Below are 6,342 nucleotides of genomic sequence, written 5' to 3'. Positions count from 1 at the left end.
AATTGGATCATTTGATCATTTTCTAACCCCATACACAAAAGTAAATTCAAAATGGATCAAAGACCTGAATGTAAGTCATGAAACCATAAACCTCTTAGAAAAAAACATAGGCAAAAATCTTTTGGACAGAAACATAAGTGACTTCTTCATGAACATATCTCCTGGGGCAAGGAAAACAAGCAAAAATGAACAAGTGGGACTATATCAAGCTGAAAAGCTTCTGTACAGCAAAGGACACCATCAATAGAACAAAAAGGCATCCTACAGTATGGGAGAATATATTCATAAATGACAGATCTGATAAAGGCTTGACATCCAAAATATATTAAGAGCTCATGCACCTCAACAAATGAAGAGCAAATAATACAATTTAAAAAATTGGTAGAGGTGCTGAACAGACAGTTCTCTAAAGAAGAAATTCAGATGGCCAACAGACACATGAAAGATACTCCAAATTGCTAGTCATCAGAGAAATGCAAAGTAAAACCACAATGAGATATCACCTCACACCAGTAAGGATCACCACCATCCAAAAGACAAACAACAACAAATGTTGGCGAGGTTGTGGAGAAAGGGGAACCCTCCCACACTGCTGGTGGGAATGTAAATTAGTTCAGCCATTGTGGAAAGCAGTATGGAGGTTCCTCAAAAAGCTCAAAATAGACATAACATTTGACCCAGGAATTCCACTTCTAGGAATTTACCCTAAGAATGCAGCACTCCAGTTTGAAAAAGACAGATGCACCCCTATGTTTATTGCAGCACTATTTACAATAGCCAAGAAATGGAAGCAACCTGAGTGTCCATCAGTAGATGAATGGATAAAGATGTGGTACATATACACATGGAATATTATTCACCCTTAAGAAGAAAATAAATCCTACTATTTGCAACAACATGGATGGAGCTAGCGGGTATTATGCTCAGTGAAATAAGCCAGGTGGAGAAAGACAAGTATCAAATGATTTCACTCATATGTGGAGTATAAGAGCAAAGAAAAAACTGAAGGAACAAAACAGCAGCAGCATCACAGAACCCAAGAATAGACTAACAGTTACCAAAGGGAAAGGGACTGGGGAGGATGGCTGGGAAGGGAGGGATAAGGTTGGGGGGAAGAAAGGGGCCCTTAAGAGTAGCATGTATAATGTGGGGGGGCACGGGGAGGGCTGTGCAACACAGAGAAGACAAGTAGTGATTCTACAGCACCTTACTATGCTGATGGACAGTGACTGTAATGGGGTTTGTGGAGGGACTTGATGAAGGGGGGAGTCTAGTAAACATAATGTTCCTCATGTAATTGTAGATTAATGACACCAAAATTAAAAGAAAAAAACCTACCTAAGAACAAAACCCCTGTACCAGATGGCTTCACCACTGAATTTTATCAAACATTTAGTGAAGACCTAATACCCATTCTCCTTAAAGTTTTCCACAAAATAGAAGAGAGAATACTTCCAAACTCATTCTATGAGGCTAGCATCACTCTAATGCCAAAAACAGGCAAAGACACCACAAAAAAGGAAAATTACAGACCAGTATCCCTGATGAACATAGACGCAAAAATACTCAACAAAATATTAGCAAACCACATTCAAAAATATATCAAAAAGATCATCCATAATGATCAAGTAGGATTTATGCCAGGAATGTGAAGATGGTACAAAATTTGAAAATCCATCAACATCATCCACCACATCAACAAAAAGAAGGACAAAGACCACAAAATTCAACACCCATTCATGATAAAAACTCTCAACAAAATGGGTATAGAGGACAAGTACCTCAACATAATAAAGGCCTTATATTACAAACCCCCAGCCAACATTATACTTAACAGTGAGAAGCTGGAAGCATTTCCTTTAAGATCGGGAACAAGACAAGGATGCCCACTCTCCCCACTTCAATTCAACATAGTACTGGAGGTCCTAGCCATGGCAATTAGACAACACAAAGAAATAAAAGACTTCCCAATTGGCAAGGAAAAAGTTAAAGTGTCCCTGTTTGCAGATGAAATGATATTGTACATAAAACACCATGAAGAATCCACACCAAAACTACTAGATCTAATATCTGAATTCAGCAAAGTTGTGGGAAACAAAATTAATACACAGAAATCTGTTGCATTCCTATACACTAACGATGAACTAGCAGAAAGAGAAATCAGGAAAACAATTCTATTCACAATTGCATCAAAAAGAATAAAATACCTAGGAATAAACCTAACCAAGGAAGTGAAAGACCTATACCCTGAAAACTACAAGACACTCTTAAGAGAAACTAAAAAGGACACTAATAAATGGAAATTCATCCCATGCTCTTGGGTAGGAAGAATTAATATTGTCAAAATGGCCATCCTGCCTAAAGCAATCTATAGATTCAATGCAATTTCTATCAAAATACCAACAGCATTCTTCAACGAACTAGAGAAAATCATCCTAAAATTCATATGGAACCACAAAAGACCCTGAATAGCCAAAGCAATCCTGAGAAGGAAGAATAAAGCAGGGGGAATTATGCTCCCCAACTTCAAGCTCTACTACAAAGCCTACTGGCACAAGAACAGGCCCACAGACCAATGGAACAGACTAGAGAGCCCCGATATAAACCCAACCATATATGATCAATTAATATATGATAAAGGAGCCACAGATATACAGTGGGGAAATGACAGCCTCTTCAACAGCTGATGTTGGCAAAACTGGACAGCTACATGCAAGAGAATGAAACAGGATTATTTTTTTAACCCCATACACAAAAGTAAACGAAATGGATTAAAGACTTGAATGTAAGTCATCAAACCATAAAACTCTTAGAAGACAACACAGGCAAACATCTGAATATAAGCATGAGCAACTTCTTCCTGAACCCATCTCATCGAGAAAGGGAAACAAAAGCAAAAATGAACTCATGGGACTACATCAAACTAAAAAGTTTTTGTATGGCAATGAACATCATCAACAAAGCAAATAGGCATCCTACGGTATGGGAGAATATATTTGTAAGTGATATCCAAAAAGGGGTTAACATCCAAAATATATGAAGAACTTACATGCCTCAGCACCCAAAAAGCAAATAACCCCATTAACAAATGGGCAGAGGATATGAAGAGACAGTTCTCCAAAGAGGAAATATTCAGATGGCCGACACATGAAAAGATGCTCCTCATTACTAATCATCAGGGAAATGCAAATTAAAACCACAAAGAGATATCACCTCACACCAGTAAGGATGGCCAGCATTGAAAAGACTAAGAATAACAAATGTTGGTGAGGATGCAGAGAAAGGGGAACCTTCCTACACTGCTGGTGGGAGTGTAAGCTAGTTTCACCATTGTGGAAAGCAATATGGAGGTTCCTCAAAAAACTAAAAATAGAAATACCATTTGACCCTGGAATCCCACTCCTTGGAATAAACCCAAAGAATACAACTTCTCAAATTCAAAAGGACATATGCACCCCTACGTTTATCACAGCACTTTTTACAATAGCCAAATTATGGAAGCAACCTAAGTGTCCATCAGTAGATGAACGGATAAAGAAGATGTGGTACATTATATACAATAGAATACTATTCAGCCATAAGAAAGAAACAAATCCTACTATTTGCAACAACATGGATGGAGCTGCAGGACATTATGCTCAGTGAAATAAGCCAAGTGGAGAGATACAAATGCCAAATGATTTCCCTCATTTGTGGAGTATAACAATGAAGCAAAAATGAAGAAACAAAATGGCAGCAGACTCCAAGAATGAACTAGTGGTTACCAAAGGGGAGGGGTGTGGGAGTGCGGGTGGGGAGGGAGGGGGAAGGGGACTGAGGGGTATTACGTTTAGTACACATGGTGGGGGGGATCACGGGGAGAACAGTGTAGCACAGAGAAGGGACATAGTGGATCTCTGGCATCTTGCTGCACTGATGGACAGTGACTACATTGGGGTATGGATGGGGACTTGATAATATGGGTAAATGTAGTAACCACATTGTTTTTTAATGTGAAACCTTCATAAGAGTGTATATCAATCATACCTTAATAAAAATTTTAAAAAATAAAATAATACAATATAGCAAATACATCAAATCCTGAAATAGCAACAAGAAAAAAGGCTGTGACAGACTGTGTACACCTGAGGAAACCAGCAGACCTCACAGAAAAGAGTAAAGTATCAAAGCTGTGATCCAGATTGACCCAAGCCCTACCCCCATCCCAGCTCACTGGCAGGAGGAAGAGAAACAGAGCAGTGAGGGGGTGGAGGCCTAGGACTGCTGAACACACAGCCCTGGAGATCTGCTCGGTGAGCATGAACCTACATTATGTGGTGCTCTGGAGCTTAGTGGGGTTGGAAAGCTAAAACAGGGAGAATACTTGGACAGACTGAGATTCCAGCCACTTGTGTAAAACAGGGATCCACATCTGTCTGCTCTGGGACAAAACAAAGGCAGGCAGTCTGAGAGACTTTGTAACAGAGGGCTGGTAAATGGGCAAGGATTGCACAGAGCTTGCTGCTCAAGAGAAAGGACAGGAGGACAAAACTGTCCAGATGCACTCTGCCTAGCAGGTTGGGAACTTTCAGGAGCTTCAGGTGCTCCATTCCCCTGCCTGGCTATGCAGCTCCAAGGCCCCCCCACCATGATATACAGCCTGCTGAGCCTTCCTCGTGTTGGGGACCAGTTTGCAAACCTGCTGCCCCTCCCATTGTGTCAGGCCAGCCAGAGGGCAGCCCTGCCTATGGCAGCTACAAGTGCAAAGCATAGACATGTCTCCCTGTGGGCTTGACCCACTGGCTGTGGCAGTGGATACAGGCACTGCAGCATGGAAGCAGGAAAAACCTCTTTACTCCCAACAGACAACAGCCCCGCTTGCATGTGACACCTGCCATCACTCTAGGGGCTGAGCAACTCCACAGAGTAGAGTTTCTGGGCACTAGAGGGCGGCAAGTACAAATATGAAACGTCAAAGGAACCTGGTTCAAACCAAAATCCCACAAACACCAGAAAGGAGGCCTAGTGAAACTTAACTAATTGATCTTCCTGAAAGACATTTCAAAATAAAAACCATAAACATTTTTATGGAGCTTCAGAAAAATATTCAAGAACTCAATTCAGTAATGATGTACAAATGTTCAAGAATACAGTATCTGAAATGAAGCATACAATGGAGGGATTTAAAAGCAGATTAGATGAAGTAGAGGATACAGAAAATGAAATAGAAATTAGAGAACAGGAGTACAAAGAAGCTGAGACAGAGAGACTAAAAAGGATCTCTAGAAATGAAAGAATATTAAGAGAACTGTGTGAACAATCAAAATGGAACAATATTCACATTATAGGGGTACCAGAAGAAGAGAGAGAAAAAGGGATAGAAAGTGTCTTTGAGGAGGTAATTTCTGAAAACTTCCCCAATCTGGGGAAGGATATAGTCTCTTGGGCCATGGAGGTGCACAGCCCTCCCAACGCAAGGGACCCAAGGAAGACAACACCAAGATATAATAATTAAAATGGCAAAGATCTAGGATGAAGACTGAGTATTAAAAGCAGCCAGAGAGAGAAAAAAGATTACATACAAAGGAAAACCCATCAGGCTATCAACAGACTTCTCAACAGAAACCTTACAGTCCAGAAGGGAGTGATATGATATATTTAATGCAACAAAGCAGAAGGGCCTCAATCCAAGAATACTCTACCCGGCAATATTATCATTTTAATGTGAAGGAGGGATTAAACAATTTCCAGATAAGCAAAAGCTGAGAGAGTTTACCTCCCCAAAACTGTCTCTACAGTCTATTTTAGAGGAGCTGCTATAGATGGATGTGTTCCTAAGGCTAAATAGCTATCACCAGAAGAAATAAAACCATAGTAAAGAAAGTAGACCAATTAATTACTAAGAAGGTGCAAAATCAAATCAACCACCCCCAAAGTCAGTCAAGGGATACACAAAGAGTATAAAATATGATATATAAAGAATGGAGGAAGAAGAAAAAGGAGGGGAAAAAACCTTTAGATCATGTTTGTAATAGCACACTGAGTTAAGTTAGACTGTTAGATACGAAAGAAGCTACCTTGAACCTTTGGTAACCATGAATCTAAAGCCTCCAATGGCAATAAGGACATATCTTTTGATAATCACCCTAAATGTAAATGGTCTGAATGCACCAATCAAGAGACACAGAGTCACTGAACACATAAAAAAACAAGACCTGCCTATATGCTGCCTACAAGACACTCACCTCAAACCCAAAGATATACACAGACTAAAAGTGAAGGAATGGAAAATGGTATTTCATGCAGCTAATAGGGAAAAAAAGCAGGAGTTGCAGAACTTGTATCAGGCAAAATAGGGTTCAA

General features: G+C 40.0%; 1 protein-coding gene across 3 annotated transcripts in view; it reads right to left on the bottom strand.

Annotated features, from left to right (window-relative positions):
- The window catches only part of NPC1L1 (NPC1 like intracellular cholesterol transporter 1), a 39,437-nt gene that overhangs the window by 19,414 nt on the left and 13,681 nt on the right, over positions 1–6,342 (bottom strand). The gene's annotated exons all lie outside the window — the stretch shown is intronic.

Source organism: Manis javanica, chromosome 6 (assembly GCF_040802235.1).
Source record: "Manis javanica isolate MJ-LG chromosome 6, MJ_LKY, whole genome shotgun sequence".
Lineage (NCBI taxonomy): Eukaryota > Metazoa > Chordata > Mammalia > Pholidota > Manidae > Manis > Manis javanica.
Note: the sequence above shows the minus strand (reverse complement) of the source record. Positions and strands in the feature narration are given on the sequence as shown.